This window comes from Lissotriton vulgaris, chromosome 6, assembly GCF_964263255.1.
Source record: "Lissotriton vulgaris chromosome 6, aLisVul1.2, whole genome shotgun sequence".
Classification (NCBI taxonomy): Eukaryota; Metazoa; Chordata; class Amphibia; order Caudata; family Salamandridae; genus Lissotriton; species Lissotriton vulgaris.
This window is the reverse complement of record NC_141694.1, coordinates 1457626495-1457647047: the sequence shown is the minus strand read 5'-3', so window position 1 is coordinate 1457647047 and position 20553 is coordinate 1457626495.

Here is a 20553-nt window from a genome sequence, read left to right as displayed (position 1 = left end):
AAAAACAGCATTGATGGTTATCAATTGCTCTGCAAACTAGGTCTACTGATCGCTCCCCATAACAAATTAAATGATTGCACTTCACGCAGTGCATTCTATCTTTCCCAAATTGGGGACGTATGTCTGGTGGTGATGTTGAAGGTGATGTCCCAGAGGTACTTGGTATTGCCGGTGGTGGAGGTACATTTTGGCGCAGTCTTCTACATTTTTCGTGAGCATAGTTGACAGGATGCATGGATTGGAGGAGCTTGCGCACACTAGCAGTGCCACAGGAGTATTTCTTGTTTGGATCTCCTCTGGACAGTACTGCCTGGCAAATGTTGGCAAATGTTGCATGTTACTTTGGTGGCATTACATTTCTTTTGCCCCTCTGGAAAAGTAAAACATTTCTTTACGATGGATGTGTATCTTTTGGGAAGGTGAGGTTCTGGTAGAAATTGTTCAGTAACAAAATCATCAGAATCAGATGATTGTTGCAGTGGTGAGCTATTTTTGATTCCTAAAAAGAAGTTCAGGTTTCAGATTAACAAAAAGTGATGTTCTTCTCAGGATAGGTCTTCTCGTAAGGAAGGTCTAAGAAGAGTAATTGAAATGGGTGGGGTTCTTCAATAGTTAGGACAGTGAAATCTTTCTTTTGGTCACATGGGATCCGCGTTGGGTGCTTACACGCAGCGTGACTTCTCAAAATTGCATTTAAAAGTAATATAAGTTTATTGAAACTAAAAGAATGTTATTTTTTTCCCTTTAATATTTATAGTAAATACATATGGTAACAAGACAAAATATTGAATTCAAAATATAGAATTACCAAAATATCGAAGTCAAAATATAGAATGGACAAAATATCGAATGGACAGAATATAGTGGTGAAAAAAATCGAATTGAAGGTAAGTAATTTAATATTGAATAGTAATTTTTACCCCTACGCTATCCAACGCTTTCCCTACTGTTGCACTCTCTGGAGTGGGAATAGTAATTTTTACCCCTACGCTATCCAATGCTTTCCCTACTGTTGCACTCTCTGGAGTGGGAATAGTAATTTTTACCCCTACACTATCCAACGCTTTCCCTACTGTTGCACTCACTGGAGTGGTAATAGTAAATGTTATATTTATTATTTCATTAATTTTACATTATTTTAAGACATTTAAAAAAATCTATATTTTGACTAACTATATTTTTTAAAACTATATTTTTGATTCGATATTTTTGTACTTACCTGTTTGTAGATAGGAATTCGATATTTTTGCATTCTATATTTTTTCTTCGACATTTTGGTAATTCTATATTTGTGAATTCGATATTATGTCAGTGATCCAATACATATATATATTTATATATATATATATATATATATATATATATATATATATCTTTTTTCAAATCAATAAAATTTCACGGAAGTCGTGCGCCCACCGCGTTAAACGCGTACATGACATCATGCGGAAATGCACGCGCACGGTGTGGCGTGATACACATATGTTGCGTATGCACTTGAAGTCATGTATGGGTCGCATAGCAAACACTCATGAAAATATGCACCCATCACACACCCTACGCGCATCCTACAGAACAATTGTAAAATGGCATCTACATGCGCTTTGGGTGCGGGACTGCTCAAAAAACTTTTTTTTAAATAAAACACAAAATATTATAAAAAAATATCTTAAAAAAGATATATATTACATAAAAAAATATATATATTAAAAATGTGCAATGTAATCTAAAAAATAAGATATCTAAAAATAAATATATTTAAAATAAATTTGTAACTCAGTATCAAAGAAATAAAGATAACAATTACTAGATTAAAAATGTGTTATTAAATAAATGTTTCAAAATCACAGAAAATAACCTTGGGTTACAGGCAGGTTATACTTTGGAATTATCTTTTAAAATACCTTTGAAATTAACTGAAAAAAAATATAGGTTTCAAGCAGGTTATAGTTAGGAATTGTCATTTAAAAATCCTTTGAAATTCACTGAAAAAAACATAGGTTTTAGGGGTGTTATAGTTAGCTGGTCATTTCACTCGTACAAAACCATTGAAATTCCTCTGTTATATTTAGTTGTACTAACTGTAACTCTTGCGCCCGCAACCAACTGGTGATGATGTCACATATTACATCATTCATGACATGGTCAGTGACATCACTGATGACATCACTGATGACATCTCAAATGACATCACTGATGACATCATCCATGTGACAATCAGATACACCTTCTCATACACTACTATAATCTTTCATCACTCACTGTAAAATAAAGAGTATCATATTTGAATCCACAGACACACCAATACAAATATCTAAAAACCCACTGAGTGATTCCTCGATCTAGACACACATCTAATCAATTACCTATAGATACACTCATACATGCTGTCAATGATCAGTAGAACACTATCAAATATATTTATACACCTATATTGACGTTACACACCAGCACACATCCTATTTACTTATGCAGTCATCCTACTCACTTAGGCAAGCAATGGATCATACTTATATTTACTCAGCTTCACACTTATACAAACACCACTTCATTTATTCATTTAGATAGTAACTCATACTTACTGTGTTATAAAAATCCCTATTACAAGTATACAGTTATCCATAAAGACACTCATGCAATCACTGAGTCTTATGTATACTTATTTATATACAACAAATGTCACATACACTGCGTTTTATTATTGTTGCTTGTTGGACATGTACCATTGAGAGATATATTTGCTCATCAGCACATCCATATACATATTCAAACACCCAAACAACTATTATAACCTGTAGTCTTAACGTCATAGACCTACTGAATCAACTATTGACACATCTTTGGGAAGTCACACAACTCCCACCAAACCACACACACATTCACTCTCCCATACAAATAATCAGCTAACTAATCAATAACTAATATAGACTTTCACGTAGCCGACGACATCAGGACACTGATGGACAACGGGGAGACAACCGCCCTCATCCTCCTAGACCTCTCAGCCGCCTTTGATACCGTCTGCCACCACACCCTAATAACCTGCCTCTACAACACTGGGATCCAAGGAAAGTGCTGGACTGGATCACCTTGTTCCTCTCCAACAGAACCCAGAGAGTCCGCCTCCCCCCATTCTGCTCCACGGCCACCAAGATCATCTGCAGCGTACCCCAAAGCTCCTCGCTCAGCCCAACCCTCTTCAATATCTACATGAGCCCCCTCGACGCCATTGCACGCAAACACAACCTCAACATCATCTCTTACGCTGACGACACCCAGCTGATACTCTCCCTCACCAAAGACCCAACCACCGCCAAAACCAACCTCCAGGAAGGAATGAAGGACGTTGCGGAATGGATGAAGCTCAGTCGGCTGAAACTGAACTCAGGCAAAACGGAGGTCCTCATCCTCGGACAATCCCGATCCGCCTGGGACGACTCCTGGTGGCCCACTGCGCTGGGCACCGCACCGTCACCCACGGACCACACACGCAACCTGGGATTCATCCTGGACTCCTCGCTCACGATGACCAAACAATTTAAGGCCATCTCATCCTCCTGCTTCAACACCCTGCGCATGCTCCGAAAGATCTTCTGGGGCTCCCCACAGAAACCAGAAAGACGGTCACGCAGGCCCTTGTCACCAGCCGACTGGACTACGGGAACACCCTTTACGCAGGAACCACAGCCAAACTTCAGAAACGACTGCAGCGCATACAGAACGCCTCTACATGACTCATCCTCGACATCCCTCGCCACAGCCACATATCGGCCCACCTGAAAAACCTGCACTTGCTCCCCGTCAGCAAGAGGATCACGTTCAGGCTCCTCACCCACGCACACAAAGCACTCCACTCCACCCCAAATACCTGAACAACCGCCTCTCGTTCTACTCTCCTACCAGCCAGCCAGCTCCGCTCCGCCAGCCTCGCCCTCGCAACTGTCCCACAGATCTGCAGAGTCACCACCGGAGGATGATCGTTCTCCTACCTGGCCGCCAAGACATGGACCTCCCTCCCCGCTCACCTACAACTGACCCAGGACCATCTCACCTTCAGGAAACACCTCAAGACCTGGCTATTTGAGCAATAGCGCCCCCCCCCCCCCTCTCCCTTCAGTGCCTTGGGTCCCTCGCGGTGAGTAGCGCGCTCTATAAATGTATTGATTGATTGATTGATAGTAACCAAAGGGTGTAGCAGTTTACACAACAACTGAGAAAGTAATACAGATATTCACACAATTTAGTCACTATTCAATATAAATTAGTCAAGTAAACTGTCAATCACACTGCTACTAAATCGTCCATCCAGAGACTTATACATCCACTCATTCTTCAATGCAGATTGCTACATATATAATACAAATTTAAATATGGTACCAAACCACATTCACTGGATAATGTCATCAGTGATGTCATCAATGATGTCATTTGAGATGTCATCAGTGATGTCATCAGTGATGTCACTGACCATGTCATGAATGATGTAATATGTGACATCATCACCAGTGGATTGCAGGCACGAGAGTTACAGTTAGTACAACTAACTATAACGGAGGAATTTCAGTGGTTTTGTAAGAGTAAAATGTCCAGCTAACTATAACACACCTAAAACCTATGGTTTTTTCAGTGAATATATATATATATATATATATATATATATATATATATATATATATATATATATATATATATATATATATATATATATATATATATAAATATATATCTCCCCACTCCACTGGTGAGAATAAACGAGCCACTCCGGTTGTAAGGGTGCAGGTTCTCCATTTTAATGCCACAACAAAAGACACGCTTCAACCTCTCTCTGGGTCTTGGTCACATGACCACTTCACGAGTTCCGGAAACATGTAAAGAAACAGTGTCAAGCACAATGCAGCGTGCTAACAGCAATAAACAAAAGACTTTGAAACATCAAAGAAATAAAAAATAAACAAGTGCGTCAATCTCTGAGTTACCCCTTCTTCAAAACAAAATATTTATCTTTTGAAAAGCCGCTATTAGTATACATAGGCTAAATTGGTACATGAAAAAATGTTTTGTTGATCGATATTCAAACCACACAAATGTCACCCCAGAGGGCTGTACATTAATTGTCATGCAACAAAGAAACAATTACAGAATTCATTAATTTAATTACAGATCAAGACACGGAATCCCTGCAACACGTTCACAAGTTTGTTGTCACCGGTGTCCATAGTAAATAAATCACAGAATTAGTGCTTGTAGTCAATACCACCCAAATGTCTTGTTACTGGCAAATCGCATAGAGTGATAAAAAGTGATAAACACACTGTGGATGTAGTACCCCTGTATTCATTATTATGCTGCTCAAGCATTGTACAAAACGATGTTTATAATGAGTTCATACCAGACGGCCTCCTGACAGCCAGTGATGCAACTATCAATGCTAGGGCCTAGTACTTGAAAAATTCAAGTGACTAAAGTGATCGTAACTACAACCTACGGTGATATATTATACGTGAAAGAGGAGAGATGACAGTTCAGAGGAACATCCTACAATCATGGTGCCTACTCTCATTCTGTTGCGTCAACGTGCTCTGTCAAGAGAAAAACAAGAGACAATTAACTTGTAGTACCTAATACTTGGCAAAACTGAACAGCATCTAACGATCTAAAATTATGATAAATCCTACAAAACAAGAACCAGGCATGGTATGCCAATGGCAACTGATGATACTCCATTGACTAATGTTGGTCCTATGTAGAGAAGTATCTAAACATCATGGGGTTAAGACAGGGAACAGGGAAAAATAATGAAAGCATACATATGAAAATGCTCAACTACTGGAGTTGGCCATTAGCAGGACAAGGATATTCTAAAGATGTGAATGCAACTCTTCGTCGTTATTCATCCCTGTGGGGGACATGCTACAAGCCTGCAAGATAAATCAAGATTTAAGTCTGCGTAAGGCCTGAACCCGATTACCTCCTCTGGGTTGTTTGGGTACTGTTTCCAGGCCAAAGTATCTCCCCTTGTCCTGTCACTGTTGTGGGCTTCATTAAAATGCTTAACTGTGCTATAACTGAATTCTTGATTGGTTATAGCTCTCCAGTGCTCTAAAATGTGTTTCTTGACCAGGAAGGTTGTGAACCCAATGTACCACATCTCACAGGGGCATGTAATAACATACACCACAAAATCAGTCCCACAGTTTTTTGATCTGGGGGTTTTCCACTGTTTCCTAGACCTCTGTAGTGTCCTCCCTGACATTCTAATGTGACTACAGGCCTTGCATTTATTGCACTTGTGAATGCCACCGCCCTGCTCAAGTCAATTCCTCTTGCGGGATTTTAAGTGGCTGTTGACCAGTATATCCTTAACTGATAGGTTATTTCTATAGGTAACTGATGGTACCCCTCCTAGTTTCTTTTCTAACATTGGATCTTGGGTAAGAATGTGCCACCTTTTTCTCAATATCTGCCTAAGGCCGGCTAGCTGTGTATTAAAGGTGGTTATGAAACGTATTGGGTTGTCATCTTCTGTCGCCCTGCCTCTGGTTTTTAGTGGTTGAAAAAGAGCCTCATTGCAGTTAATGGTGTCTGCCTTAGTCACCACCCTACGAAACATTTTGGTAGAGTACCCTCTGCTCATGAATCTCCAGCATGTAATTTTTTATTTTTTCATAGGATGTTTAAGAGCTACAGTTCCGCTTTCCTCTGAGGAGTTTCCCGTAGGAGATACTCCATCTAAAATTAGGGAGATGGCAGCTGGCGGCATAGAGGATCAAATTACCTGCAGTCTGTTTCCTGTAGAGGTCTGTGGATAGTTTCCCGTCACTCATTGTCAGCCTGATATCTAAAACATCAATAGTTTACTGGCTGTGTTGCATAGTAAACTTTAAATTGATGTTATTACAGTGCAGTTTGTTCACAAAATCAATCAGATCACATTCTCTTCCCTCCCAAACCAAGAACACATCATTAAAAAACCTTAGCCAAAGGTCAATTTTGCTGGTCCATGGTTCCATATCATCACCCCACAGCACTTGCTTCTCCCACCAGCCTACCATAAGCTTGGCATAGCTAGGGGCGAAGCAAGTGCAAGTGCCCATGGAAGTGCCCTCATTGAACATAAATACATTCTCAATGAGACAAATCTCAATCATTTGGAGAATCATGCGTGTGTGTTCCAACAAATGTACACTTCTTTTTTTAAGTGTTTATATGCTCTTAAACCATCACTGTGTCTTATACTGGTGTAAAGACATTCCACATCAAGGCAGACCATCCAGTACTCGCTCTCCAAATGTAAATTCTGAATTTTCTGTAGAACATCCTTGGTGTCTCTTAGATAAGAGCTAAGGTATTTCACGTAGGGGAACAGAAAGTGGTCTACAAAGATAGTTGTGTTCTCTAGTAGACTGTTCTTAGAGGAAATAATAGGGCGTCCAGGGGGTTCAGTTCTGTTCTTATGTACTTTGGGTAAGAGATATAAAGTAGGTGTTGTGGGTGATAAATGTATGAATATATGAGTGTATGTATATATATATATGTATATATATACATACACATATATACATATATATATATATATAAAATATATGTATATGTGTATATATATATACACAGATATATATACATATATATATATATATTTATTTATTTATCCAATTATAGAGCCCCTCGTTACACCTAACGGTGTGTCCCCGCACTAAGACTCAGAACTCAGCACAAGATGAGAGGGAGAGAGATGCCGTCAACTGATTCATCTGTCGATCGGATGAGTACTAGTCATCCTAATTGTCCTTTTTTCCAAATAGCCACGTTTTAAGTTGTTTACGGAATTTGCTTTCACTCGTCTCTGTTGTCATATTTATTGGAAGGGTGTTCCAGATCTTGGCTGCACGGTATCTGAAAGACCGACCCCCCATCCTGTCTCTGTAGATTCTTGGTATGGTAACCATGTACTTGTTGGTGGATCTTAGATTTCGTCCAGGGATATAGTGGGTTAGTAAAGGCTGCAGATATTTTGGGCCGTTGAGTGACAAGATCTGGTGGCAATAACACATTGCCTTGAAAAGCACTCTTTTTTCAATTGGTAGCCAGTGCAGTCTTACCAGTGCTTTCTTCATACTGTTTTTTTTAGGTAGTCTAAGCACCAAACGGGCAGCTGTGTTTTGGACTCCCTGCAGTTTTGCTATTCCTTTCTTTGTGGCCCCTATGTATAGCACATTGCCGTAGTCCAGTTGGGAGGTGACCACGGCATGTACTATCATTTTTCTTGCTGCGGGCGGGAGGAGATCAATGATCTTTTTCAGGGTTTTTATTGCTCCATAGCATTTGCCAGCTACTTTCCTGATCTGGTTATCAAACGTCATTTTCTCATCTAACCAGATTCCCAGATTTTTCACTTCTGCTTTGAGGGTGGGTGTTGTGCCTAGAGATTCGGGCCACCATGCAGAGGACCAGACGGATGGTGCCTTGCCCACAATCATTACTTCTGTTTTGCTTCCGTTTACTCTAAGTCAGTGGATATACATCCACTCTTCCACATGCGTTAGACATTCTGAGAAGCGGACTGCGGCTAGCTTTTGATCCTGAGACAGCAATACAATCAGCTGCGTATCGTCCGCGTAAGACACGATCGACACATTATATTTCTGTACTTGTTCTGCCAGTGGAGCCACATACAGGTTGAAAAGTGTTGGGCTCAAAATTGAGCCCTGTGGTACTCCCTGTGCTAGTGGGAAGGTCTTAGATAAGTGTATTTGCTGTGCGACTTGAAAACTCCTTCCAGAAAGGAACGAAGTCATCCATTTCAGTGCCCTGTATCTGATGCCACAGATTTCGAGTCTTTGTAGAAGCAGTGCGTGAGATACGGTATCAAACGCCGCACTAAGATCCAACAGGATCAGTGCGGCCGTTTGTCCCCCATCTGCTTGCTTCCTCAGTTCTTCTGTCCAAAGTAGAAGGGCAGATTCTGTCGAATGGACCCTTCTAAAACCTGACTGAGAAGGGTGTAACAAGTTGTTAGAGTTAATATGTTCTGTCAGTTGTTTATTAACAATTTTTTCAGCAATTTTGGCTACAAAAGGAAGCAGTGAGATAGGCCGTAAGTTCTCTAGCACGGTACTCGCAATTGATGGTTTCTTTTTCAGAGGTTTGACAATGGCCTGTTTCCATTTCGCGGGAACCACGCCTTGTTGGAAAGAGCGGGAAACAACTTTAGAAATCTGTGGCATAACCACAGCTGCTCCCTCCATTATTGTTCCTGGTAGGGCTGGGTCCCGGGGTGAGCCTGATATATATATATATAACGTTGTTAAACAGCACACGTAAATATGTGAGAATCATCACATATTTTATCACATAGTCATAGGAACTACCTTTTGACTAATTGGCAATAACTCACCCCTAATGGCACAGCTAGCACGCAGGCATTTCACTTCCCGAGATGAATCACTTTTAGAGGGAGATTTAACGCGCACTAACGCAAAACGACAATATTTCTCTCTAAAGCGGGAAAACTATATGTTGGTTTTTATTAAATAAACACTCGAGACGCTGTGATCACAATTCGTATGAAACAGCGGTCTTGGTCCCAGAGAACGAAGGCTTAATAGTTCAATGGGAAGTTCCTCGTAGCACAGGCTAAATAAACCCCGAGCAGACTGAAACGGAACAAACAGGTCATTACTCACTAGAATCACGAACGATCGTCTGTTACCGGGGAAAGTGCTCTGCCCCTGCCAACCAGACTAACAAACCGATGCCTGAATAGGCAGAACCCTTTTGAGAAATGACAGTATCCGGGTAACCAATCAGGGGCCGTAGGGGAACACACCTCCTCAACTGATAGGCCAGCAAAATCATGACACCATTAACATGTAAACAAACACCGAAAACGGAGGTTTTCTCCCGCCAAGAACATTCAAACAGTGATAAAGGGATAAACAAGAAACAGAATGTTAGAAATGCACCTTTCTTTACTATTTGTATATATTTAATACGTGCCTATTTTTTACAATATTAGAAACAAAGTTATGTATTCTAAAACGCCATAGAAGTGTGAAACACATACAAATTGATGGGGTGTAACATATGATTGCCATGGAAACTAATGAGTGCCAATTAAGTATGACCATATTGACACATGTGATTGGTTAAAAACATGTATATAAGTGTCATTTTGTTTAGTCAGACGTTAGTGAGCAAGGCGGAGGTTGCCGCCGAAACGCGTCTGAGCAGAAGTTGATATGCAATAAAAATCTTGAACTGAGATACACGGAGTCAGCGCCTTCTTGGATGGTGAAGTTTGGTGTGGTATTAATATATATATATATATATACATTCTTTTTTCATAGCCCTAAAATTACCCTTACCTCTGTTTACCATTACCCTCGTCTAAACCGTAAAATTTCCTGACCAATACTGATCATTCATGATAAAGGCTTGTATAGTAAAGACGCAGATATTTACCTGTGTGGTAAAGACTGCATGACAAAGGCATTCCATGAGAAACACATAGATGTAAAGGCTATTTTTTGGTTACCAGTCCGGTCCTGCTCATAAAAGTCATTCCATTCTATATTGCTTAGGGCATGGCCACTAACTATGCACAGGGGGTTAGGCAGCGCATCACGTATCCTTCAAGTCTCTCTCACCTTAAGCATGTAGTTCTCATTTATATTGGGACCTATATGTGGAAAAAGCGAAATTACACATTTATCATGAGCCAACAATTCATGGTAAGTGAGTCACTGCAGTATTTTGGAACCTGATATCAAATACAACTTTCTAATAGATGCAGTTTCCACATATTTTCTTTTGTCTTGTTTTTTTAACTGTATTTATTGATTTTCAGGAAACATAAAATAACTGCACCAGTGACATGGCCAATGACTCACCGAAAATACTAAAGAAAATCCTTGCCCATGCACCTGTTCTGTTGCTTTATTTGCTTTGTGGGTCCATGGGAAACAATGAGAGCATACTTGATTCAACCATACATATAAGAAGTGAGCCATGTGCAAGAATGAATAATTAAGTGTAAGATTGCTGCACAAACCTGCAAATTACAAACTAGGGAAGAGGATGTGGCCTAAAGGCTAGAGCGGTCGACCTCGGAGCTGGAGAACTGGGTTCGAGTCTCTGCTGGGGCGCTCAACATTCTGTGATTCCGGGGAAACACTTAATCTCCCCGTGCCTTCCAAAATAAAATGAATTTGTCCATTTGTAACGTAACTGGTGCTCATGTAAAGCGCCCTGATACCTTCGGGTCGAGTTCACTGTTATATAAAACTCTATTATTTGTTAATAACTCGTTGCATGCAAACGCTGTAATAATATATTTTGTCATGAGATTACCTGTTTGTGGCCGAGCTGTATCCAGAGTGAGTTGGTCTATCCACATTTAACCAGATTCTGAAATTTCAAGAAAATCCTTTATTGAGACAAAAATGTTCCATATGGTAAGGTCATTAGTCATTAATTAATAATTATGCTGGATCCCAACAAATAACACGTCAAGAGCTATGTGCAAATGTCTGTGTTGTGCACGTTATTATTTTTCTAACCCATTTTATCACCAATTTACGATTTTGCTCAGATTCTGCTCAGAAGCCTTGGCTTATTATTAATAAAATACGTCCTTGCAGTTGCTATCTGCAGTCGAATTAACACTTTTTTTTATGTCCAATTCATAAAATGATCGTGCTTTGGAAAGCAAATCGTAATTTACCCGCCGAACTACAACCTCACACAGAAATACGCGTTGTTCCTAATAAAGGTTTTCCGCACCCAGCCCTTTGGCACGAAAATGATGATTTGTTTGCCAAAATGAGACCTAGCATAGGCAAATTTAGCACACCATTACAATGTGCAGAATTAAATTGCACATCCTATTATTTGCTGTTGTTGTGCACAATCATGTGGGTGGGAAGGGGTGCAGGGTCATTTTTTGGATTTTAAATGTACATTCTTTGAACTATACAAGCATTTTTTTAAATAAAATGCTAAAGACAGGTAAAAAATCACTCCTGCGAATAAAATCATGTAGTTTCTCCGAATTGTCACACAGGTTATTCTAATAATCTGCTTCTCTGGATATCTTCAATCACACATACAACAGAGAAATAATTCACTGGGGTAAATAATTCATCTGCACTCGAAAGGGTCATCGCGAGGTCGGCAAACCAGATGAACAAATAAAATTCAATCTGTTCAGCTTTTCTAAAGGTGCACTTTTAATTACACTAGAGAAAGTCATAAAACGTTTAATTGTTGAACATCTCTCCTGCCCCCACCTCCAAGTTGTTTCTGTCTTAATGGTGACATTTAAACTGCCCTGTGGTAATATTTATCATCTTGTCCTTAAAGTCAGACACCGCGTTTTTTTATACTTGAATGCTTTTGACATAATATTTGTAAAAGCAGGAACAACTGGAAAGGTTAAAAACGAAAATACATAATTTGCTTCATTCTCTGATACTTGTGAATTTCTCATGGTTGCCGAACCATTTTTTCTAACTCTATTTCGTGTGGCTTGTGTGTCTGTTTTTGTCATAGAGTCGTCTGTATTTACATTTCATTTTAAAAAGGGTTACTCAGGCTAAGCCAACCTCACCCTGAATTGTGCTCAATTTTCCCATTAACAAAAAGTGTGCACATGTTGTGAAGCTCATGAAGCTTGCAAAACGTTTGGAAAGACAAAGAAACACCTTGCAAATGTAGGTGTGTCGGGAAAAAAACCCACAGCAAAAGCCACATTACATGGAAACCAAATACCCAACAATGACCAGCTTTCAACTTGTAATAGTACCTCCATGCTGTTACTGCATGCACCATGACTGAACATCACTTGCAAAGCCTAAGAAGGAGCCGAGTTAGCTGGAAGTTTCACAACATTTCTAAAACTCGGTGATAAATGGGCAGTTGGATGGAAAAGGCGGACATGGTGGGGAACTGAGAGATGTAATTACTACTGGCAGCTGCTTAACGGAGAGTTGCTTTGCTGTGTTCTGTGCCCTCTCTGTAAAAGAATACACATAAGAAGAGAATTGTTGCAGTGCGCTCCAACCACAAAGAGGCAAACTAGAAAAAAAAACAGGGACCCAAATCAGAAATACAGATTAACAAAGGAACCGCACACAGAAGTTTAGGGGCATATTATCAAGGACCGGTGTTAAAATTATCGCAGTTTTATCGGCAGTCATGGGCTTCTATGGGAATTAATAAGGGCGTATTATCAAGCCCGTTATCGCCGTTTTATCTGCAGTTTCCTGCCGATAAAACGCCGATAATTTTAACACCGGTCCTTGATAATATGCCCCTTAGTTTTAAGATCACCTTTAAGTTTTTTTTCTTAGTATAAAGTGTTCACTGGACCACTTACATCCGCACACACATACACAATCACAAACATGCACGCTTAAGCACAGATTTGCAAAGACTTCCCATACCGTGTGGTGAGGTTGTGTTTTTGAAGTCCATTTTTGAATATTGATTCCTCTAGATATTCCCTCATAGGATCCCCAGTTGTTATTGAGCCAAGCCACCAGCATTCAATGTTGGCGGTAAGATGCTCCTGGGTGTCACTGCAGTTATTAACTTCAGTGTCTACTTCCATGTGTTCTCCTGAAAAAGCATAGTATTGCTACTAGTCAAGTTATACATCAACCATACAAACCCAAATTCGCTGGTTATGCCACGTCATCAAAATTCCACAGGGTGTACAATGCCTACAATTTGCACTGAACCTGTATACTCTAGCGAGGCAATACAATAGTGATTCTGCTAAAATCTTGGTATTGACATTGTCATAGTCAAAGAGAGTAGGGCCCCATGTTAACACCCCAGCCAACAATATTCATGATTTCAAGGAGCCACTAATTCTCCAATCCTCTGATGGAATCCAATATAGCATCACTATTCTGAAATACAACTCTAAAAGAAGCAACTCATCGTTGTCCTTGGAGCTTTTTGCATGGGAAGGGAATGCTCAAAAATAGAGGATGGCGTATTTTCGTTATGAGAAAAAGATTATTGCACACTATTCTCCCATGACATGAACAAAGACATAAGGCTGGTAGATGACTTTCTAACTACCAAAAAAGGTGTTGTTATTTATGGCTCTCCCGCATTCTAAATTTGATTATTCACTCAAAGAAGCAACAGCAATAGGAAACATCACTTGTGTCCCACTATTGCAACAGCAAGAAATTCCCGGCTACTCTGCTCTCAGAGCAGTTAACAAGATTTTGGCTGGGGGAGAGAAGAGAAAGCACAAAGGGTTGTGGGGATGAGTGGAAGGAGGCCAGATATTTTGTTTTATATTTGTGATAAGGAGAAGAGGCCACATCATGTATGGCTTCTCTGTTATTCCTCTGCACCTGTGTAGCGGTTGAAAGCATGGCAGATGACTTTGGAGGCCATGCATAACAGAAAATTATAGATGGGTAAAAACTGAATCATCTCGGGCTTTTGAGAGACATTATAGACAACTTGAGCAATGCTCTTGTTATGTATTTGAATTCACCCACAACTTCTTGATTAAAAACATCCCTGTTGTTCACTGTTACCCTTCTATATGTTCCATGATCTGAGTCTGAGCTATCTGCAATGATCCACTAGGGATTAAGGTTCCTCTATGGATGCAAGGTCATTCAATTTATATAAATAAAATCAACAGAGATGTCAAAGCCAATGCACTGTTAGCAGTTAATTAATATATGTCATAGAGTATTGCTTGCATCTGTAAATTGTTTCTCCTGTGATTGAATTTCCGTGGCAGATGAAGGCATCAATATTTAATTGAAGATTTTGTTGATTATTTATTTTTGATAAGTGTTACTTGGATAATTAGGAACTGTAGGATTTATTGCAGGTAGAGCAGGTTGATTTTAATTCAAATCCAAAGATTTCAGGAATTTTCGCTGCAACTATAATTGCTTGTTGCCTAATTTACCTAAAGTGTGTTTGAAAAATGTTGGTCTGGGTTGGTTACTTTTACTACTAGGAGATTCGGTCTAGAGCCGGATCCTTTGCTGGAAGTGCATGGTACAAGCATCCTACTAGGTCAGCAGGCAGAGAACATGGAGTAGTACTCTTTCATTTGCATATTCATTGCATGGAATGACTGGATTTTGCCAATCTAGATGCTGCTGGAGAGCTTGCCTGGAAATGGTCATTCTCTGCTGAAGTGAAATTATATTCCTGAGTTGATATCTCCAAAAGCAAATAACTAGTCTTAACATTTTCAGTGAATGCACAATGCATTTTTTTAAATCATTTTGTCACTTTATAAATGTATTGCTATCTTCTTGGTAGAGCATAAACCAGATAGGTAGCCTGGTGTCCGTTCCCTAGCTGTTGAGATCACATGCCACCAGTAGCGGTTGTGGTGGGAGTAGCTGCCGGGCGGTGACATGGGGAGGGGGAGGGGTAGGGTGGGGGATAGTAATCTATGGATTATGGAGGATTACAGGTAAGCAAACATATGAATAAATAAAACGAATTTCGTTACGTGCAATGCATCGCATTTGGGGATGCTGTGCGCGCAACGATTTTTATTTTATTTATTTATGTGTTTATTTACCTGTAATCCTATGTAATCCATAGATTACTACCCCCCACCCCGCCCCTCCCCCTCCCAACATCACCGCCCGGCAGCTACTCAACCACCGACCGCTACTGCATGCCACTGTGCACCAAATATTAAATTGTCTGATTCTTTTTCCTACATTGCGTGGTGCACTGTCACATTATTTGGCTCCTGTCAACAGGGAATTCAAAAAAGGTGTCTGTTTAGGGAATAATTGTTTTCTTCCAGCGGCCCTGCCACTGTGGTTCTCATCCAATGGTATCTACATTTAAATAATTTGATTATATTACAAATGTTGTAGCGTGGTTTTATCTAATTTAGCAGAATTCCAGTTGTTAATTTAGAGATCTAATTTTTAAAAGGCTATACCGAAAAATGTGGATGCCTTTCTATTTTTTGGAAGTCTTAAAACTTTTATCCTTAAAAATTTGAAGTAAATGACTTAAACATGCAATGTAATTGTAAGTTGAGGCCCCTAGCAAACCATCCCTGCCTTCCTTTTTTGGGGGGGACGTGGAAGGCAGAACAGTTGTTAAGATTTGTAATATTCACAATCTTTGTTCAGTGATTGCAGATCGGGCCCCTGCCAGGGGCATAACACTGGCCCCTGCAGCCTGTGCTGTGTAGGGGGCCCAACCCCTCAGGGGCCTCCAAACCCCTCAGAAGGGCCCCATTCCTCCACAGGCCAATGCATATATGTGAGATATGGGAGACTTGAGGCCCGCTTCAGATTCTGCAGGGGGATCCCATAACATTACTCCATTGCTCCTTGCAGATCTTCTTGGGAATACATAACAGGACACTATTCAAATACTTATGTGACAGTACTTTTAGAATTGTTCACACATACATGCAGCCATTTCTGGAAGCCTTGGCTCCAGACCCGTTTTTTAGAAGTGTCCAAAGCGTTCAGAAAGATATTTATGGGAATTGTGTCACAGTGCAGCAAGTTACCTTGCTGCACTGCTCTGCATCACAGGGAATGGGCAGGAATGCACTGTATCTATCCATTACTGTGTATTCCTGTCCTTTTCCCTTGTGCTGGTGTCATTTCAGCAAAACACACAAGATGATGGACGGAATGTTGCACAATGGCAAAACATTCACCCCCAGTCACAGATGTAGGTTTAATCCATCGTTATTTTGCTCACCAAGCCACCCCAGTTCAGACATGGCCCTGTGCTTCATGGGAGCAGTCCAGCCCGAACTGCCAAGCCATGTCTTCCCTGGTCCAGAATCAAGCATCCTAAGACCGGTTTCTGGCTATCAGCCGTCTTCAGCCAGGATAGCTTGACTCCAGTGGCATACCCTTCCCACATAGGGTGAACAGCAAAACACACAAGATGATGGACGGACTGTTGCACAATGGCAAAACATTCACCCCCAGTCACAGATCTGGGTTTAATCCATTGTTATTTTGCTCACCAAGCCACCCCAGTTCAGACATGGTCATATGCAAATCAGTCTTGACCCTGTGCCTCATGGGAACAGTCCAGCCCGAACTGCCAAGTCATGTCTTCCCTGGACCGGAATCAGGCATCCTGGGACCGGTTTCTGTCTATCAGACGTCTTCAGCCAGGCTAGCTTGACTCCAGTGGCGTAGTGAGCACGGGACCCACGTCTGGGCATATTCTTCCCACATAGGGTGAACAGCAAAACACACAAGATGATGGACGGAATGTTGCACAATGGCAAAACATTCACCCCAGTCACAGATCTGGGTTTAATCCATCGTTCTTTTGCTCACCAAGCCACCCCAGTTCAGACATGGCCATATGCAAATCAGTCTTGACCAAGTGCCTCATGGGAACAGTCCAGCCCGAACTGCCAATCCATGTCCTCCCTGGACTGGAATCAAGCATCCTAGGACCGGTTTCTGGCTATCAGTCGTCTTCAGCCAGGATAGCTTGACTCCAGTGGCGTAGTGAGCACAGGACCCACGTCTGGGCATACCCTTCCCACATAGGGTGAACAGCAAAACACACAAGATGATGGACGGAATGTTGCACAATGGCAAAACATTCACCCCCAGTCACAGATCTGGGTTTAATCCATCGTTATTTTGCTCACCAAGCCACCCCAGTTCAGACATGGCCATATGCAAATCAGTCTTGACCCTGTGCCTCATGGGAACAGTCCAGCCCGAACTGCCAAGCCATGTCTTCCCTGGACCGGAATCTAGCATCCTAGGACCGGTTTCTGGCTATCAGCTGTCATCAGCCAGGATAGCTTGACTCCAGTGGCGTAGTGAGCAGGGGACCCACGTGCAGCATAGCAGCATAGAGCCAACAGAGACGCCCTTGCACAATGGTGCAAGGGTGCCTGTGTTTAAGTCAGGATTGTTTTAGTGCCGGAAGTGGAACTGTCCTGCACAAAAACAATCCATAGAGGTGTTTTCCTTGTTCTATGTGTGCAGCAGAATGCAGCACAGAGGAAAAAGCAAAGAGAAATAAACATATTTCTCCTTGTAACGCCTCACCAGGGGCGGTGTATCTTTTTTGCACATTCCCGGGTTTACCAGTTTTGGTAAACCTGGAAATGTGTCATAAACCATAGGATTTGCAAAGGAACACGCACCGCAACGCCCTTGGAATGCCTCCCTTGCACAAAGTGATGCAATGCAGCACAATTCGCTGCATTGCATTACTCTGTATTTATGAAGCCATTCAAAGCCACACAAAGTGGCTTCATGTAGCTTCATAAATATGACTTGGAGCTTTGCGTCGTGCATGTACCACGTTGTGTGGTTCAAGCATGATGCAAGGCCCTCACACATATGTCCCTGACTGCATAACAAAATGTGCTTTTTGGTGATAATACTGCAATAGCTTTCTCAGTTATTCCTTAAAGTTGACATTTATTCTCGCGTTTTGCAGGTTAAATTAAGGGTGTCTATGGTAGATGTGTTGTTCCTTCTGCCACTACGCCTATTCATCCTAATAGGATTGATTTGGCAGATAAGGACATAAACAAAGAAGGGTCTGCAGGTTGTCCCTCTGTCAACAGCTATTGGCCAGATTGTGGGAAGGGCTTGTGCATTGAAGGCTTCTGAACTGAGATCTCTTTCAGTTACAGTAACAATACACCATTAACAATATTTTCAATAAATACACCCAGGCCCTTTTTATTCGCTGCATTGCTTCGTTAATAAGTAGGTCGAAGCTTAAAACCCTACTGTGTTGCACATGCAAACCATCGATAAAAGCTAACATGAACAAGACAACAACAGATGAAATAACACCAGAAAAAACAGGTAGAGTCAAGCTTCATTATAACTTCTAAATATGTAAAAAAAAAAAAATTAAAAAGGCAATTGTCCTTTCCTTTTATTTGGGCTTAAGTATAAGGGCATCTTACAAAGATAGTAGAGTGGCGTCAATGTAGGAGGGGGCTTTGTAATGCTGTAGCGATCTTACCTTGATGTGTTTCAAGAGTGGAGCAGGGAAATGATGTTAGCCTTTCAGCTTAAACAAAAAAATAATGAACGCTTAAAGCATACTTTTTTGTTTAATAATTGCTGTTCTTCATTAGTGTGAATCAAGGGCACAGGAGATCCGAGACAATAACATCTGCACCCCATATTTCATTATCACCACCCCTCACATTTCACACAAGAGCACAGCTAGCAGAGGCATACTGCCTTAATTAGTTTCTGCCAAAGCTGTGAAGGTCAGCCAATTATTGTGTGTGAAATTTCAATATGCAGCCGCTCAGTTGATGACAGCATTGCAACAGTGCGCAGTTCTGCTGCCCTGTAAATCTACCTCGAAAGTACATCTTTAAAAAAAACAACCAGAATTATTCATCAGTTGCGCACGCAGTTACGCTCCACTGACTTTAGAAAGATATATATGGGGGGTCGGGGGTCAAAGATTTTTCGGCGCTGTCTGGGTGTGCATTGCATTGCTTTTCCAACCTCACTGGAACTGATGCCCTAGCTAGGATGATGCATCAGTGGCTGTCAATCAACGCAAGGCAGTTTAGCATGCAGGGTATGCAGACACATTTGCTAAGAAACAGTCCATTTGGTTTGCTATAAATCCAGTCGTGACTTGATATTTTGCATTGACCTTTAAAGGTCACCTTCCTATGGAACGCTAGGAGTGGCCAGGAAAGCATTGTGATGGGAAAACATGGCCTCGCAGCAGAGACAGGCAGTTGTTTATCAGTATCTGCAGTTTAGCCGCCATTTCTATCTGAACTTTCTTTTAGAGATTTGGTGGACAGTATGAGATCACTTTTATATTTTGCATGTGTTTCTTACATTTGTCTCTACATATTGTGAGTTTAGCAGATTTATAAAGGATGGCTAAAATGCAAAATGTGAATCATAAAAGAGATGCACCACTATTTTGTGATCAAAGCATCTGACCAGAACTATTGGAAAGCACATGTGCATTTCACATAGAAGCAATACACTTGATCTAGTGTTCATGCACAAAATCGTCACAGTAAACCTGTTGTTGTTAATTATAATAATAATAATAATAATAATAATAATAATAATAATAATAATAATAATAATAATAATAATAATAATAATAATAATGTGTTCAACAAACTAGAAACAAACGCTATTCTTCCGTGTTGAGAGTTTCATTACACAATACACCAGGAGCCCAGAGAACACATCCCTCTCAGCCAGATGCATGCTCTAACGAACCTTCAAATTTATCACTTAAAGAAATAGACTGCAATAGTATAGTACTGCTGTGAATTCTCTTGTCCTTGATCACTCTCCTTTCAATTCACACAATAGATAAATATCAATAAAGATATTCATTGCCATGAAAAACTGGCTCCAAAGGCTATTTATTTAACATATTTTTGGTATTTAATCACTTAACCAGGTCAGCCGAGTGGACGGGGCTGCGTCGGCCAACGGACATGCGCAGCACTACGGAGGTAGTACTCACGAAGGCCGTTGGCGGACGAACGCAGCGAAGGGGAGAAGTTTATTTAGCACACAACAT